Genomic DNA, 19942 nt, shown 5'->3' with positions numbered 1-19942 from the left:
ATGTAAACATTGTTAAATCAAAATAACAATTTACTGTTTTTTACCATTCTGCAAAATAATTCTGTTTTATAAATAAACGTTAAATGTATAGATACTTACGTAATAGAAAATAGATATTGTACAGGGCGTCAATAAGTTATATTTCATGAATGACGTCACTTTTACTTTTCCTCCCTAGGGAGGAAAAATATTTTCCTCCCTAGGGAGGAAAAGTACAACTTTGCTCCCTACAATCAGGTCCGGAAAAGTATACTTTCGGTAGAGGTAGGTGGAAAAAGTATTTACTTACTATGTTGACAAAAACTATGGTAATTTTGTATTCACTGCCTTAAGACGTAAACCTGATTCAACACCTTGGAGGTTTAGATTCGCCTTAATTCATTCCATTCAATTATTATTTTTATCTAAAGTAAATATTTTTGATTTTAATATGTAGTTCACATTAGTAATTAATTGTTTAACTAAAACAAAAAATATATTATTGCTGTTTACGTCAACGTACAGTCAAAAATGTACGCCATAATAGTCGATGTTCTGAGGCAGCTCCCGTATAAAAAAATTCTGATTCGGTTTCTTTGCAAATTTTTGTACAGAAATTGTTTAAACAAGTTTTTAAACAAATTCAAAATATTATTTTTTTTGTTCCGGAAAATATTTTGGTGTGTTTTTGGGTCACATTAAATAAAAAAAGTTTCTTTTCATTTTTCTCAAAAGTGGATAATTTTCTAGTTATAAGCGATTTAACATAATACCGAAAACCGCATGTCGATATCTTTTTTTCTATCTCGAGATATCTTAAGAAACGTGTAAATTTTAAACAACTGTTAATGTCACCGGTAAACGAAGTTAAGGAAAAGTAGTGTGATATGGAAAAAATAAAGAAACATTTTCCAGATGTAAACGTATATAATTAATTAAAACAACAATAAGACAAACAACACCATAAGATATAAAAAAGAAATAAAAGCAAATACTTAGTGACGACTTAAATGTTCAAATTGTTGCCCATCATTTCCGATGCAAGAATTTACTCTATCAAAAGTAGATTGAACAGCAGTCTCAATTTCTGCTTTGGCAATGCTTTGAATGGCGTTTCGTATTTTCTAAATTCTAGATCATGTTTTCTCGAGTAGTGGGCCTAGCGGCAAGAACAAGGTCTTTAATCCGTCCCCATAAATAAAAGTCTAAAACAGTTAAATCTGTTGATATTCAATATAATGAAAATGATGGGCGACAATTCTAACGTTTAGGCAGTCACTAAGACTAAGTAAATAGTTGCTTTTATTTCTTTGTTATATTTTATAGTGATGTTTGTCTTATTGTTGTTTTAATTATTTATATACGTTTACATCTGGAAAATGTTTATTTGTTTTTTTCATAGCAGACTACTTTTCCTTAACCTCGTTTACCGGTGACAGTTCCAGTTATGTTTAAAATTTACACATTTCTTAAGATATCTCGAGATGGAAAAAAGGTATCGACATGCGGTTTTCGGTGTTATGTTGCTAATTTGGTGTTATTTTGTAAGACAGGATTAAAAATGCATACTTGTATTTAATATTTTCCAAAGAAAACTAGATTTCTGAAAATAATTAAATAACGCCTCCTAGCTTGCATATTACTTATTAGGCTATTTCGAAAATAAAACACTTACATTGAAGAAAAAGAGCTGTTTTCAACAAGACCAAGAATGCAAAATTCGATTTAACAGAACCTTTTCAGCCTTTACAGCCTTTTTCTCATAAGAAGGTTCCCACTCACCCCCACCTCTTATTTGCAAAGGTAGACTTAAACTTGTGAAATCAAATACGCGCAGAATTTTATGAAGAATACGACGATTGGATTTACAGTGGCCCTTCATTGGGTAAATTTTGTAAAATTTTGATTTTAAAATTTTTGATATTCAATTACGCCCTCTAGCGGTGGACCTACAATTATGAAAATAATTTCCAGGCTTTTCCCGAGCCAACTTTTGTTATAAATATTTTTTTCTCAAAGCTTTACTATAAACGGTTCCTGAGATATGGCCGAGAGCCATTCTTATTGGGACACCCGCTACAGTCTGTTCCAACGAAAATTTGACCCCCTCAGATACTCAGAAACCAAGAGCAATATTTAAGAAAACACGTCAATTTTTAATAGAAATCGGACGAATTTTCATGCAAAATTCATGCTCTCAAATGTAACCCCCCACTGCCCCATATCGACCATCACTTTTTTTTAAATAGCAAGTGTGATCGAGTGGCACATCATTTGAAAGGTAATTTTTTCTCTCTAAACGACGCTCTATTTTTTGAATTTACGTAATAAGTTTGAACATAATTTTGGACTTATATAATTTATTATAAATTAGTTAAATCCAAAATTATCTTTAAGTTTATTCCGCAAATTAAAAGAGTTCTGTAGAGAAAACAAATACCTTTCAAATAACGTGGCACTCGACTACACACTACACATGCTATTTAAAAAAAACTGGGTGCTGATGCGGGACAGGGAAAGGGGGACGAATTTTGCATGAAAATTCGCCCACCCCTCAATATAAATTGACATGTTTTTTTTAATTCTGAAAAAACTCTTGGTTTCTGAGTTACTGGGGTAGGGGTCAAATTTTCGTTGGAACACTGATAAGTGCGTCAGAAACGCAGCATATAGTGCGATGGTCCGCCGTCGCTTCTAGGCAGCTTAGGATTTGAGTGAAGCGCAATGGTATAAATTGAAAACACCAATTAGTCATTAGAATTAAAATTGAATGTTTAGACTTTAATTTAGACACTTGGCAATCTTAAAACTAATAATTTACGTATGAGTTTTTAAGCCTCGATATTGGATATTTTCGCATTTTTCAGATTTTGAAAATATAGCTTGAAAACTATCCAGTTTGAGAAAAATGAAAAAAAAAGTTTTTTTACTAAAAATGACTAAAAATGTAAAAAAAATATTTTTTTAGATCAACAAAGCTGATCTCTTGAATTTGTTTAAAAAATTATTTAGACAATTTCTGTCCGATAATTTCGCCCGGTACCCTTTAATTTGTTTAAAGGGAACATTTTTTACCAGAGACCGGAGAAACTAAATCAGATAATTTTTTCATACGGGGCAGCCCACAACATGGACTATAAAGCAGTAGTCCAATTTTTATATTTACATTTTTTGCATAATTAGTATATCTATCTCGTAAGTAATTGAACACAAGCATGTTATAGATAAGATAATAGTGGATAATAGTACATTATATATTTTACATAATTTATGTGAGGCACGATAATCTGCCAGAAAATTTCAAGGGAAACCTTTTTTTTGCACATACGCCAGTTAAGCTATTTAAAATAAAATAAATTTTTTATAAAGTAAAACTCATGTAAATGCCTTAGTTAGTTGGGAAAATCTCAATATTTTTTGTCAACAATAGGAAATTAATGTGGCGACTCCAGGCGCGGATCCAAGGGGGGGTCAATGGAGTCAATTACCCCCTCCTTGAGACCTCACCTGTTGTCTACTGACACTTTTTAAGAAAGAGATAATTACGATTAAAAATAAATAGTGAGTTTTGTGTCCTGTTGATAACTGAATAACTGAAACATGAAACAGAATTCCTTGGAATCGAAAATTATTAAAAGTCTTTGGAACATAATAAATGAAAAATTCCCACAATAAATCCGTTTATTACCATCTAATGCCAGAAACCCGATCAGTGGCGTAGCTGAAGATTGCGGGGCCCCCCGCGACCATTTTTGTGGGCCCCCGTATTATAAACATAACGACAACTAATAACAGTATAATTACTAAAATATGTGTAAATAACAATATTTGGCCTTTCTTTAATAAGTCTTCATCAGTTAGTGTTAATAGAGTTTTTGGGAATAGACATGAAAACCTGTACCTTCATGTCTCTTAATCCGACAAACCTATTAGCAAGTTGTCGCAATACTATATCTAAATTTACATTGAAAACATTAACTTCAAAACTTTTTTTGCTACAAGTTATTTTTTCGTCGCAGCTGAGCTCATCGTAAATTTTTTTATATATTTTATCCGTTTATTTTTAAATTCCTATATAATCCCCACTATTCTGCTATTTCTGCTGCTTCTGATAGAATTTCGGAAAGATTATCAAGAGTTTTTCAAAAAGTTGAAGGTTAACTCTGCCGTTTTAGATTGCAAAGTTTTGATGTTAGATGAATAAAATTAAGTATTTTAGATTGAATAGTAATATTAACTGCAAATTAAAAATTATTATATGATCTAATAATGTATTAGCTTCTAATTTTTCATAGTTTTTTGATAGCAGTGAAATTTTCGTTAAAGATTTCATTACATACTTGTCAGAAAGCTTGGCGCAAAGCCATAACAGCATCATGTCTGGTTGACCACCAGGTTTCACATAACCTTTCTAAGTGTTGGCAAACGCGATAAATTCAAAGTCATAATAGTACATAGTACATCCCATCTTTTAATACTTGCACAAAAAAACATATATTCTCTTAATTATATCGTAAAAAAACTCCTGTACACCAGCAACGGCATCATTTAACACTAGGTTTAGATTATGGGATGCAAAATGAACATAGGAAACTATTTTTTAATGTCAGTTATGCGTCAGCATGACATTACCTCGTTTATAACTGCATTACCAAACTCTCGGCCAAATGCATGGTGCGCCAAAAGTCAAGAATATATCAGTTAATAAAATTGATAAGCAACTTCCTCCGCCCTTTTACGTTGTAATGGTCTCAACAAAACAAATTTTGTAAAATGGTCTTGATAAACTATAATAAACTTGTAGCCGTGGTCCTCTTATGATTGCATATCGATCAAATCTACCTAACAGCGACTATTCATTTCTGAATGCAATATAGGTTTCGACACAAGACCCCTCTTCGCTCTACTCTGCTTGCGTTGGCAGGTTTCACACATTAATATAAAATTATTGAACATATCCTTATTGTTATATTTGCGTATTTTCTGGCGGATTTAGTCTTCAACCTATCCCAACCTTCATAACCAATAGCAACGTTTAAAACCTCCATAACCAATAGCAATAGCTTCAATTATGTCAAAAATGTCTTCAGCAGGTACATAATATTGAAATTTGTTCAAGATTTCTAGTTTTAACTGAATTTAGCAGTATAATGTAGTTTTGACTAGTTAAAACTAGAATTGTCTAAAGCGCGTAGTTAAAACTAGTTTTTTGTAGTAAACTCGGGTTTTAACTGAAATCTGGTTTTAACGGTAACATGTACACCACTTATAACGCTTGCCCCACCATACCCCTTTTCCCTCTGCAGTTGTGTACGGAAAGGTGCTTTGATTGTATAAATTTCAAAATTTCATTTACAGCACCTTCTGCACTTTGGTCTAATATGCGAATAAATCCCAAACAACTTCCGACAACTTCTGCTTTGGAGAGTAAATTATTTTCTTCTCAAGTTATTTTTACATACCAGAAAATAAAACTAAGCTGATCGTCTTTGGAAATATCTTGAGTGGAATCAAGAATTATTATTGAATAAAAACAACTCTTTTTAATTAAATTAATCACTTTGTTTTCAGTTTCTTAAGCCAGCAAATTTATAACTTCGTTTTGTATTTGGGGCTCATGTAATTTAAGTTATTGTTTTTATCGGTTAATTTAGCTAAAACAGCTTTACAGATAATATTTAGCTAGTAAAAGAACCATTGACAAAAATTACCTTTTTGGGATTCACTTTCATCTAAACTACCAACATGTCCACGAATCGCTAAATTGCACCCAGAAAGAGTAAGAGTTATTAGGTACGTCAATTACCCGCTTCATTACTTCCTCCCAAATTCCCTATTTTGATGCTTATTAGGAAAATATAGAGAGTAGAAGTATTAAGCTTGAAGGCTTTAAGGGGCCCCTTCTAACGTCGGGGCCCCCCGCCTTGAGGGCCCTGCGGCCCTGTCAGCTACGCCACTGGACCCGATGACAATAGTAATTTGTTTTTTCTTTGTGGCAAATTAATGAGTCAGTTTCGTCTCAAAAAATTTCAGTCTCATCTGAAGCTATTTTAAGATCTAAAGTAAAAACAGTAAAAATTCAGTCATGTAAAGCTTTAAATTTTGCGATAAAGACGTGTTTCCACATTGTAAAATTGGAAGTGGAGTGTATTGTAAAATACTATTACAAATATTGCTTACTTTGGCTTTTAGTACATCACATGCAGAACGATCGTTTTCTGCTTTCAAACATGGCTTAGAAAGAAAATGAGCCAGGATCGATTGTTAGGTCTAGCTTTACTGCTTATTGCGATGTTCATTTTGATTTAGAAATTAATATAGAAAATATTATTAATAGATTTGCCAAAACAAAAAGTCATAGACTAGAATTTGTTATATAGTTACTGAATGATAAAATGAAATTAATTTCACTTATATCGTCACAATTTATTTCATTTATTTATGTGATATGCTTCGAACGATACTGCGTCTACGTCTAATAGTAGTAGGGGAAGAAAGTATGCTAAATTTGCAGTTAATCGAGCGTTATTGGGACCTATTGCGTTGCGAAGAGTAGGTCCTAAAACCAAAAGAAGTTAGGTTTTCCATAAAGTGGTAGACTCCATTTTTTAATTCAATTTTCCATTTCCAATAATCGTTTTTTCCGATTATAGCGCCATTTATCCATAATTTGAAAAAATATCTCAAATAAAAGTTGCTTATTTTTTTTAATTGGGGACTTCTATTTAACATTTTAAAGTAACCCCCCACCCCACCTCCGTTGAGAGTCGTGTTTGATGCCATTCGATAGATTTTTCAGAAATATTTAATACGTGAATTTTGCAGTTTTTTGATCTGATGTTTATTTCGCAAAATATCGCGGGGTTCGTATTTTAAATTTATCCCTCACCCCCTCTCTATGGGGGTCGTGCTGGGTATCATTCGTTAGATTTTTGAAAAATACTGAACATGTATTTATTGGTTCTTCGATCTGACGTTCATTTCGCGAAATATTCGTTTTTTTTTGTGAAACTTTGTGACTCACCCATTTCCTTACGCTCAAATCGTCAGATTTTTGAAATATAATCTTTTGCATGTACCTACTTAACTTACCCCATCTTAATCTGACGATTTCGAGTTTTTTTAAGGATAGATTTTTTTTCGGAACCACCTCAACGAACTCCCCTGTATTAAGAGCGAATATATGGTAGAGGTACATTTACAGGGTACAAGGTTTCTCCCCATGTGATAATCTGACGCGCTCGAGTAACTGCAAAAATCTCCGCTTGGGCTCCCCTACCCTAGTGATTAAATAACAAATATAGTTGGTTTTTATGGTACTACTGATAAACTTGACCAATAAAATGTTTATTTCGTTGCCCCCACCTTGCAAGGTTGCTGGATCCGCCGTTGGGCGACTCCTTTTAATAGCTGCAAACCATTGGAACCTTGTTTCCAAAAGTAATTTTAATACTGCAGATTAATACTAATGGATAAGGTGAGAAATGAATGAATTATAGATCTAACGAATATGAGGGAGACGCTAAATAATGACAAAATAGAAAAACGAAAAATATTCTGGTATGGACGTATGCGAAGAATATGCGAGACAAGGATACCGCTAAGAACTAAGAAATTGAAACCAAAGAAAAGGAGGCGAAGAGGAGGTCCTAAATCATGGTGGAACGGACAAATAAAAATAGCAATGGGAATAGAGACCTCATCCTCATAGAAGAAGGTATCTACGATAAGAAAGAGCGATTGGGATGTGATAAACGGCAAACAGAATATGCTGTGTAAAGCCGTTCCCTGTGATACCCCAAGCTCTGTTTAGTTTACTTTATTGGCAAAACAAAAAATCTTTTACAGCATTTTCAACTTTCTTATTCCGAGATAGATGATTTAAGAGGCTACATCAGCGCGTCATAAATATTTTCAATATTTTCAATAGCGCGTCAGAGAGTTTTTTTTGCAATAACAAGTCAGAAAAATATAATATTAGAACCATTCTACAGGTGTCAAATGAAAGAGCATGAACTAAAGTTTCAAATTGGTTTAAAAAATGTGAATAAAAAAGGCATTTATTAGTAATAAATAATTATGCAAAAGCATCGTCAATTTTTCTTTGTAAACTTTTTGAATAACTTTTTTCAAAAAAATCATTTTTTTACCGTTTTTTAGGTGCACAACTACCAAGGTATGTTATGTATATGATAAGTGATGAAAAATTGAAATAAATATATACAATTTATTGCATAAAAATATAAAAAGCTTATAAGGAGAAATTGAACATACATTTGCATAATTATTTATTACTAATAAATGCATTTTTATTCACTTTTTTTAAATCAATTTGAAAATTTAGCTCATGCTCTTTCATTTGACACCTGTAGAATGGTTCTAACGTTATTTTTTTCTGACTTATGTTATTGCAAAAAAAGCTCTCTGGGATAAACAATTTGAATAAAATTTAAACAATTGAATGAATCGCTTTGAAATTTTTGTCACATATTAAGCACCAAAGAACCCTCAATTGATAAAAATTTCAAAGCTGCACACCTATTTTTACAATAGTTATTGAGAAATAAATTTTTTTGAAATTTCGACCTTTTTTCACAAATATATTAATAATAAATGAGTGTATTAAACTTTGTAATACGCCATTTTAAAGCTTTTTCCATTCTCTCGAAGATGTTTGTACTAAAAAGCCATAAGTCCTACTGTTTTCCATTAATTTGAAAAAAAAATGTTGTTCTGAAGCTATTTCCTTGTGACATTTTTTATAATCAACTATTTTCAATGGGAAATAAGCCACAATTTTACCAAAAAACTGATGTTATTAACGTTTCGAAGCCCAAATTGGGTTTCGTTGTCAAAATACAAAATACTACTAAAATAAACAAAAATGTTGTTGCTAAGTAAAAAAATTCTTCTAATAATTTATTTAATCTGACTCATTTATATTGGCAATTCAGGCGTATATTATACTATAAGTTTTCTACTTTAAAATGATATCGCCAATATTTATGAGTTGCGTTCCTGGGACGACTTTACTAAAAAATAGTTCATTCGATTACATGAAATCAATCCCAACTCAAGAATATCCGTCACAAAAAAATCATAGCATGTGATCTGTCTTTAAAAAGACAACCAAATGCAACGATGACAGTAAAATTCTCGCGTTAGAGATTCCATAGTAAATCACAAGGGAAAACCAGGAAAAAACCTCGGTATACTATCCCGACCGTAAGTATTTGGTCTTACATTTAATTTACTTTTAAAAAGCTAATACCAAATTCTGACTTTAGTATGTTTAAATTATAAATAATATTAATAATACATAGATATACAATAAGTAATACTAAAATATAAAATTTGTACTAGGTAACTCGATATGTTATTGACTTACTAATCGTGGTATTTTCTTTCTATTGACTTCCTATTTCAGTATGGGTAACCACTTCCTACTACATTCTACCGAGGAATTTGCGACACAATTGGTTTCATTTAGCATAATTAGAGCCGCTTCTTTGATTTTTCTCTTTTTACTATCTGATTATTATTATTAATAAAATCATTTTTTTGGTAAAATTGTGACTTATTTCCCATTGAGAATAGTTGATTGAAAAAAAAAAAAGGAAAAAAGGCCGTTTTTGACACTAAATTGTTTATAAATAAAATTAGGCGCCAGATCCTACGCAGGAAATAGTTACAATTTGTTCTTATAGGTATTACCTGTCGAAAAAACGTTTCAGTACCCTGGCTGTGGAAGTTTCATGGAAAAAACCTTATTACCCTGGATTATGTAGATCACTTACGTTGGAAATCAAAATTATTGGCGATCTCTGAAACAAATTAAATTTTAAGCTGTCTCTCATTAAGTTATTTATAGTTTTATCGGTTTCTTTTTACATGTACCTATATAGTATATTTATAGTCTTATCTGTTTCTTAAACATAAAAATATATATGTCATGAAATGGTTGGCTTACATGGGTCATCTGGGGTGACCAGGACCGGCTTCGGTCATTGGATATGAGGGATTAATACCAAGTTTTACCCTATGGTTAAGGTTTGTGGTCTATTCGTGTATGAATAATAATAAGGCTGACGAAATATGCCTGTTCCTTAGACCTACTTAGACCTAGGTGTTCAAACGAAGATTCGTTGATTATTTTATGCATTTTTGGCCACAAGATATACTGTACAGTTCTGGATTTTTTAATGAAAAATGTCTGCATTTATTAGCGTCAATCTAGTTATTTGATGTGATATTATATCCTCGGATCTATATTAAGAAAGCTTTTGGCTTAATTTTATGTTAACGATGTCTTTCCGGCATGGAAAATAATAGTTGTAAAATAATAGTGAAAAACTATAGTGGCAGTAAAAACTATTAAGGGGAATGGAACAAAATGCCAAATTTTGGCGCCTGTCAAAATTTTCAATGTATTTTAAATGTAATTTTTTTTTTCGAATTCTGAGAAAACTAATAGGTATTTTTGAAAAATTAAACGCAAAATGAAAGATTACTTTATTACCGACGGCCGAAAGTCCCTTAGAATGAATAAAAACTTTCTTTTGAATGAGATATTTGAAATTAAAAATCACACTACATTTTCTCTTAGTTTTTCACCTCTGTAACTTATTAAAATAAACATTATAGAAGTTTTCAGGGACTTTCGATCCTCAGTAATAACGTAATCTTTCATTCTGCGTTTAAATTTTTTAAAAATACTTATTAGTTTTCTCAGATTTCGAAAAAAATTAATCCCATTTAAATAGCATTGAAGCCGAAAGTTCGTACCCATCACCTTAAGAAGAATGGTAAAGGAAAATAATAGTAGTGGAATAATACTGAAAAACTATACCTAGAGAGAAAAGATCAACTTCTTTTACATATAAGTATTATATACAGCGAGAGACAAAATTCTGAAATAAATTTAATTTTTCGAGAATGGACTGGTTTGGAAAAAATCCCTAAACATATTAACTTTCATTTTTAAATTACGATTTAAAATTTATTTTGTATTAAACAACACAAAAATTAAATATTTTAAATGAGCTAGCACACAACCTATATTCTGATTAAAAAAATTATCGACTATTTGTCTTTAAAATCTCCCATTCTCGAAAAAATGAATTTATTCCGTAAGTTTGCCCCTCAATACATATTTTTTATTCCCAGAACTATTTTTTTATTTATAATTTGTCTGTGAAAGTTTTAATATACTGTTAAAAAAATTGCACTTACTTTTTTTTAATCTAAAAACGCCTATGAAGGATATCTCAATCTACAATATGGGCAGCTCTTTCAGCTAATAGTATGAAATATAAAATTATAAAATATAATATTAACGGAACCATATTGCAATATTTATAAAAACTTTACACGAACGAATATTGAACACATACAAGAAGCAAACTCATTTCCAAATGGATTTACAATTGGATTTATTTAGAATAATCTTGAGAAACAGGAAAAGGAAATGCATTAATTAAATATCGTGTTGTAACACATTACGATTAGACCGGTGCATTTAGTACAAAAAACACCGGAATAAATCAATTTTTAAATACTGCACCTAGAGACTTGCAACTTTTTGCATTGCGTTCATGATGACGTCAGAAAAAAAAGTCTGGAATAGAAAACGTGTGGAAATGTATCAAAATCAGTATATAAGGACAGATTTTGCTAAACAGGGGTTTTGGGGTCGCTCAACATGAATACGGTATCAGAACCAACACCCTGGGCACCCTGGTGTCCATGACAATATAGTAGCAGTGTGTCGTTTTTGCTCCACGGATAAAACTACGCAACGACGCAAATATTGGCATAGAACAATATCAACCTATTATAGGAAAATAGAGCACAAAGTAGCGTGGCTAATACCTGGAATAAAAGACGGACACCAAATAGACCACATACTAATCTCAAAAAAATGGAGAACAATTATACAGAATGTGAGGTCCTACATGGGAGCCAATGCTGATTCGGATCACATTTTAGTGATAGGCGACATGAAATTGAAGATACTTAAAGACAAAATCGACAGAAAGAAAAGAAAGAGGTGGAATATGTCAAAACTAAATACAGATAATGCAAACAGAAAATTCTGCACTAAGTTAGAAGAAAACATGGGAAAACAGTAATAAAACCATCGGACATAAATGAAACATGGGAAGACATAAAAGATAGTATACGATAGTATCTTAACAACATCAGAGGAGACGAAAGGACTAATGGAAGACAATAAAAGAAAAGAATGGCAAGATGAAGAATGCGATCAAGCTAGTAAAGACAAGGACAAAGCAAGACACAAGTGGTTGGCCACAGGGAAACAAGAAGATCTCCTACACTATAAAGAGAAGAAGAAAGAGTTAGACAAATGTTGCAGAACTAAGAAGAAGAAATGGATTGAAGATTTACTGCTGGAACTCGAAGCTAATAGTAACGATAATGCAAAGCTATATAAACACATAAAAGCACAGAATAAGAAAAAGATACCGGCAAGTATTGGAAAAAAGAATGGGAAACACACTATAGAGAATTGTTCAAAAAGAAAGGCGACGCTGAAAATGCAGAAAATGAAGAACAAACATAAAATAGGAATGAAGAACAATCAGAGTCTCCCTCATACGACGAAGTATTGGCGACCATAAACAGATTAAAGACAGGGAAAGCAGCAGGAACACATTACAAATGAGTTCTTCAAGAAAGTGGGAGAGGAACTAGCCCACAGAATCCACAAGCTGATAGCTGATAGAACGAATATGGGAAGAAGAAAGCATGCCGAACGACTGGAATTGCGGTCTGATAGCACCAATCCCTAAAAAAGGCGACAAGACGAAATGCACTAACTACAGGGGAATCACGCTATTAAATACAATGTACAACATATTAACTAATTTGATCAGACAAAGAATAGAAAAAGGAAACGAGAACCAAAAAAGGGGAATACCAACATGGATTCAGAGAAGGTAAGTCAACAATAGACGCAATACACATTGTAACGCAAATCGTCGAAAAAAGTTACGAGCACGGAATAGATCTACACATACTGTTTATTGACTACAAGCAAGCGTTTGACAGTGTAATAAGGGAGGAGCTAATTAATGATATGAATCAACTAGGTATTCAAGAAAAACTAGTAAGTCTCACGAAAATGACGATCAAGGAATCCAAGGCACGAATCTTAACAAAGAAAGGCCCGTCAGATGAAGTATAGTGGAGTGCTAAATAGCCACTCCACAAGTTGTTAGGTGTTGACCTGGATTCTAATTTGTCTTGGAGCTCTCACGTTGATTATGTATTGGGAAGATTGTCTGTGCACTGTTATGTTTTATGGCAACTTAGGAATTTTGTCTCCCTAGATATTTTAAAAATTTACTATTTTGCTCATGTACAGTCAATTTTGCAATATTGCTTGGTTTGTTAGGGAAATTGCTTGCGAATTAATGAGGTGCTTGTTCTTAAAAAAAAATTATTCGTACCATGACGTTTAGAAGGCGCTTGGATTCCTGTAGACCAGTTTTTAAACAATTAAATATTTTAACTGTAATTTCGCTGCATATTTTCAGTTGTGCTGTTTATGTAAAGTCACATAGATGCAATTTTATTTGCAGAAATGATGTTTCCTTAATGAGTAGATACAACTTTCGTTACAGAAATGATTTGGTGACCCCTGTTCGCCACTTGACCGTTGTGGGCAAGGGTCCTTACCCAACATGCGTTAGTTTGTATAATAAATTACCTAATTATGTTAAAGAGTCAAATATTTATGTATTTAAAAGAGAACAGTTAAGGATAGTTACGGTAATTGAAGTACAAATGGAGGTAGGCGTCAGACAGGGAGATTCCCTGTCAACAACATTATTTAACATTGCCATAGAGGGTGCAGTAAGAGCAGCCAAAATTATGGAAACTATTATCGAATCTGCAGCTTAACTGATAGCGTATTCAGACGATATTACACTGGTTACTAGAGATTTAAAAACGATACAGATTATAATATTAATACTAGATAAAGAAGCAAAGAAGAGAGTTCTAGTAATAAACCAAAGCAAAACGAAATACTTCAAGTGCTCAAGAGAGAGTACGAACATCGAGAAAGAAATTAAGCTTGGTGCATATACATTTGAAAGAGTACACAAAGATACAATAACGAGTAAGAGTCTCTATTCGGAAAGGAAAATTTAGTCATATAAAGGCCAGTAGACTCAGATGGGCAGGGCACGTGACACGCAGTAACGAGAATCGCTTTATAAACAATGTGTTCTGGGAAAGGCCAGATGGAAGAAGGTCTGTAAGACGGCCTAGAAAAAGGTGAAAAGATGCGGTCAAAGAAGATCTGGAGAAAATGGGTGTGCCAATGGGAATTAGTGGCGCAGGACCGACAAACATGGAAGGCAATAGTAAACGCAGCAAAGACTCATGAAGAGTTGTAACGCCATTGATTATGATGATGAAAAAATTGAAATCAACAAATTTAAGGAAATACCCTTCGGATACATTATGCAAACTGAATCCAGATCCCACCTACAAGTCATCCTGCATGGAAAAATTTTAGGAAAGCGAAATCCAGATACAAGAACACCTAGGCTAAAGAACCGCAGAACCTGGTTAAACATAACATATGTGCAGCTTTTCCGCGCTGCTGGACTGCAAATAAGACAAAGATTGCCATGATAGATCGCCAACATTCGTTATGGATAGGCATATCAAGAAGTAGACAGGATTATAATACTGGTATAATGCATGATACACAAAATACACAAAAGGAGATCAATTGTAATACAAAAAATATACTCAGTGCCATTAGAAGGAATCATTTCTGGAAGTTTATTTTTTGGCAACAGATTACATTTTCATTAAGAATGAAACGATAACATTGGCAAGACTTTTTATTGACACGTAATCAAAAAAAAATTAATAATGTATTAGCGACCCCCTGGCTGAATACAATCCTGTACACGTCTAGGCATTAACAAAACGAGATGATCGATGTCTGCCTCGTTCCAAGCAACTTGAATTTCATAGATTAACTGTGCCAGAGTCTGTGGAGGGTGGTGCAAAGTGAACAGTCTCCTCTCCATCATATCCCACACATACTGCCTCGAATAAACAAAGGTGGTGATCAGCTACCATATTCCATAACCCCCCAAACCATTACTCCAACTGTCCTGTGTAGATGCCTCTCAACAGCAAACCCGATACCTCGTCGCTCTCCAAGGCGGCGTCTTATCATCTTACGACTATCATGCATACCTAAACAAAATCTCGATTCATTGCTGAATGCTGCATTATGCCATTCTGCCACCCAATGCTGCAGTTCTCTGCACCAATTCAAACGTTGATGACAGTGGTCCGCAGTCAAAGGAAGCACTCGTCGTGGGCGAAATGAAACCAGTCCAAAGGCTCGAATACTACGGTATAGGGTACGTATAGTAACAAGTCTACCTTCTACTCCAAACCATTGGTCAGCGATTTGACTCGTAGTAGCAAAATGGTCTCGCAGAGCCAGAAGCCTAAAGCGCCTATCTTGACGCCCTGTGGTTCTTCGTGTTCCTCTACCTTCGTTTGTCCACACACGACACACTCGCATAACTGTCAATGCCGTACAATTAACACGACGGTCAATTTCGCGATACGACAAACCCATACCTCTATATCGACAATAAATCTACCCCTGTCAAAATCGCTAAAATAGTGGTAATTTTGGTGTCTTAGACTGAGGAATAATTACCAAAAATTTCTGTACCAACCGGTCTTCATAAATTGGTCTTTTCACCAAAAAATTTCAAAATAAAACTTTATCTCTACAAAAACTATAAAAGATAAGACATTAATATTGTTATCATAGCATGCTTTAAGTATACCCTATTCCACGAACATACGCCTGTTTTGAATTACTTCGACAACGAATATTTTACTGTGCAAAATAAGAAGAACGAAAGTAAATTGCAAATTGCATTGTTGTTTATTGGAATAAATATTAGCGCCATTTACTTTCGTACTTCTTATGTTGCACAGTAAAATATTCGTTGTCGAAGTAATCCTAAACAGGCGTATGTTCGTGGAATGGCCCATATACTCATTGTGCTGCCAAAAAATTAAGTTCAAGACATGATTCCTTCTACGGGTGTAACACTCTAATGTCACTGAGTATATCATTCAATTCATTTCTAAATAAAGTAGGTATACAAATTATTTACTATGTTGTATACAAGAGCAAGAGATAGTCATATATCATATAATGTACAATATACCAACGCAACAAAATAAACTATCAAAAGTCAACGCCCTTATTCAAAAAGAACTGATAGTCATAAATATTAGAAGCTAGCGACAGATGCTTGTTGGTAATATAGATGTTCATTAGCCATTGAAGAAATTAAGAGAAAAATATGTGTGGCAAGTACAAGAAGTAGGAAAATAAATCCTTTTCTGTGATAAAGGCATCAGAGCCGTGTGGTACATCTTTTCAATATGATGTAAGTCTTCAAAATGCCGCCCCTTAAATATAATTAAAACTTAACTTTTATTTTTATTAAATGGAACTGCACAAAATGAACACACTTTTATTTTAAAAACAAAACATAATTTAAATTAAATGAAATACGTATTAAGATTAAATAACACTTACAAAAATTACAGTTTTATCCTTCTGACTTTAATTTTGGCAAATTCGTCAATCAGATTGGTGAAGTCTAAAGTAGCAGCTAGTGGGGACTCTATTGAAATGAGTGCTAATTTTTTTAGTTTTGTTAGTCTTATGGAGCTTAGTAATAGTTTTTAATAATTTTTAATTTTGAAAAACTTCTTTCCCCACTAGCTACCGAGACAGGGAGTGTTAATAAAATTCTTAGCGATACAACTATATTTGGGTAGGAATACAGAAATAGTTCAAAAATTCTAAAGGTTTCATGGAGTATGTTATCATTTGGGATATATCACGCAATTCTTCTAGAAGATCATTTGCCTGTATATTCGATTCTTTTCTTTTTCTATTGAAAGTACAGTAAAACCTCGATATGACGGACTAATTAGGGGGGACGGTATGTCTGTTAAACCCGAAAGTCCGTTGTATAAAAATAGGTTTAAAATCAATTAAATTTTTTTTGAAAATATGTACTGTATTTAGATAGGGTGTACAAATCTGTATTAAAAAAAGAATCAAGTTTTTTTACTACTTATTTACTTTTCTACTTCATCTCAAAATTTTCTGCAATATACTCGTTTGGTTGCCAAAATTATTCACTGATCCATGGGTTGAATAAGCGATGAATTTTTTGGCAAGAAGATACAATTAAAGTTGCCATCTTCTGAATGTCGAATATTATCAGGGGTATTAGCAGGAGCGTTGTCTAATAAACATTTTACCTCTTTCGGTTGTATTTCCAGTTTCTTCTCTTGAAATTTCTCACTGCAGGTACAAATTCTTTAAAAAAACCAATTTTTGAAAGTATCTGTGGTGAACCATGCTTATTAGAGTTATATTATGAAACGGACAAATTATGCATTATATCTTTGACAACTCTAGGTTTACGAGATTTGCCAACAATTATAACAGTCAATCCATGCGATTAATCGGCGTTAGCACAAAGCAGTGCCGAGATCATGTCCTTGCTGATTTTTTTTCCAGAAATCGATTTTTCGTATTTTTGTACATTCAATTTTTTTTTACATTTGATGGGATTTTTTGTCCGTTATATCCCAAGTCCGTTAAATAGAGGTCCGTTCTATCGAGGTTTTACTGTATTAACTGAAGATTCATCCAACATTTTTTTTGTGTTTTATCATTTATTTCTGTCAATTTAAAAATATTAAAAATTTATTTATTTATTAATTAATGGTAATGAATTATATGAAATAAAATATGCCCAAGAACATATACAGCGTGTCTACTTAAGTTGGAAACATATGGGAAACTTTTTTATTATTAATTTTACGAAAAAAAGTTATTCTTTATAAAAAGTTCTGCATACCCCAAAACCTAAGATTCAATCATCAGATATAAAATTTTCTCAATATTATACGAGGTATGTCAAAAAATATGAATTTCGGTCAAGGGTAAAGTACCTTTATTTCTCTCAATATCGAAAATTCTTATGATAAAAAGTTGTTTGAAATTAAAAACTAAGATCAAATATGCAATTACATGCTTCTAATTGAAAAAAAAAAATTTCTCAAATTTATGGTTACCCAACATCGTTTTTAATTATTACAAATATGATAACTCGTTTATTATTCATTTTACGAAAAAAACTTATTCTTCATAAAAAGCTTTGCATGGTCTAAAATCTAAGACACAACCATGATATATCAACTTTTATTAATTTTATACGAGGTGTGTCAAAAAATATGAAATTCGCTCAAGATTATAGTACCTTTATATTTCACAATATTTCAATTAGAAGGATGTTATTGCATATTGAAACATAGTTTTTAATTCTAAACAACTTTGTTAATAACCGTTTTCAATATTGTGAAAAATAAAGGTACTTTACTCTTGAGTGAAATTCGTATTTTTTGACATACCTCGTATAAAATTAATAAAATGTGATATCTGATGGTTGCATCTTCGGTCTTAGGACATACAGAGCTTTTTATAAAGAATACCTTTTTTTCGTAAAGATAATAATAAAAGAGTTATCGTATGTGAAATAAATAAAAACGAAGTTAGTATCAATATATTTGAGAAAAATTTGGAAAATATTTTTTTCCAATTAGAAGCATGTAATTGCATATTTGATCTTAGTTTATATTTCCAAACAACTTTTCATAATAAGAATTTTCAATATTGAGAGAAATAAAGGTACTTTACTCTTGAACGAAGTTCATATTTTTTGACATACCTGGTATAATATTTAAAAAATTTGATATCTGATGATTGAATCTTGATTCACAAAATTGAAATCTTAAAGGTTTCAATGCATCTATTCGACTTGACCATCTAGTATCTCTTAACGTTTTTAGAGTTAGTTGAAAAACATGGTTTTTCAGAACTTAACACTTTGTGAAACCAGAAAAAAAGTGTAAAGTTCTTGTATAATACAAAAAAAGGTTGTTGTTTCTGTAGAAGACGCTTTCTTAATATTTTTCAAATATTCTATTTTGCACACCCTTTGTTATCCATATGATTCTTATTTGATGTATTTTGATTTTACTAATTATGCCGCCCCCCTTGTGATGCCACCTGATGCGACCGCCTCACCTCATCATAGCACCGCACGCCCCAGAAAGGCATATTACTAAGTGTATTTATAAGCAAATCTTAAGTTTAGAATATACATATAGAGGTTTAAGATGGTATCAAACTTTATCGAAACATACGTAGCTTATATGCAGTGATGGTAGAAGAATTAGAAAGAAGTTACAACTTAAAATATAAATTAGATGGGAAAGTGATGACAAACAAATTATATTGAATACAATAATAATAATTGTCATAATCATCCTTATCTTGATATTTAGATAGAATTATTGTTTCGAAAAATAAAATAAAAATCATACCGATTAGTATCAAGTGTTCATTTTGTAGACGCATAAGAGGCACTTTTTTCACATCACATTGATTTTATCTAAAACTTTATAAAAGGAATTTTAATTTAAATAATTTTAATAGTGAGCAGTCGTCACTTCGATAAACAAAATCAATTATATGATTCCACAAAAATTGTTTTGAATAAATAAATTCTTATCTGAACCCTGTTTTTAATTATCATTATATCTTTTACATAATACGACACTTTTATGATTTATATATTCGTTTAAATTACCATTATAATACAGGGTTTGTTAAAGTTTATTTGAAAAAAAAAATAATAACATTCCTTTCAGCCTTCTTGTACTACTTCACAATCTTGTAGGACTACACCTTGTTTTTATTTCTCTATGGACTACACTAAGGGTAGGCATACTTTTGTTTTCACATTTTGAAAAAATGTGAAAACCTTGAATTATCCATTTCTGTCAGGTCCAG

The 19942-nt window shown here is 32.2% G+C and overlaps 1 protein-coding gene across 3 annotated transcripts in view; it reads right to left on the bottom strand.

The window, feature by feature from the left end:
* The window catches only part of LOC114341662 (putative inorganic phosphate cotransporter), a 125713-nt gene extending 106086 nt beyond the window's left edge, over window positions 1-19627 (bottom strand). Inside the window, exons 1-2 of one of the 3 annotated variants that reach the window (XM_050646791.1) lie at window positions 19474-19622; window positions 9694-9803 (exon numbers count right to left, since the gene is read on the bottom strand). The gene's annotated coding sequence lies outside the window, so the exon portion shown is untranslated. Of the gene's footprint in view, window positions 1-289; window positions 426-9693; window positions 9804-19473 lie in introns of those variants that run through there. The other 2 variants (XM_050646794.1, XM_050646793.1) reach the window with 2 other exon arrangements.
* Between the last annotated feature and the right edge of the window lie 315 nt (window positions 19628-19942).

This window comes from Diabrotica virgifera, chromosome 3, assembly GCF_917563875.1.
Source record: "Diabrotica virgifera virgifera chromosome 3, PGI_DIABVI_V3a".
Classification (NCBI taxonomy): Eukaryota; Metazoa; Arthropoda; class Insecta; order Coleoptera; family Chrysomelidae; genus Diabrotica; species Diabrotica virgifera.
Note: the sequence above shows the minus strand (reverse complement) of the source record. Positions and strands in the feature narration are given on the sequence as shown.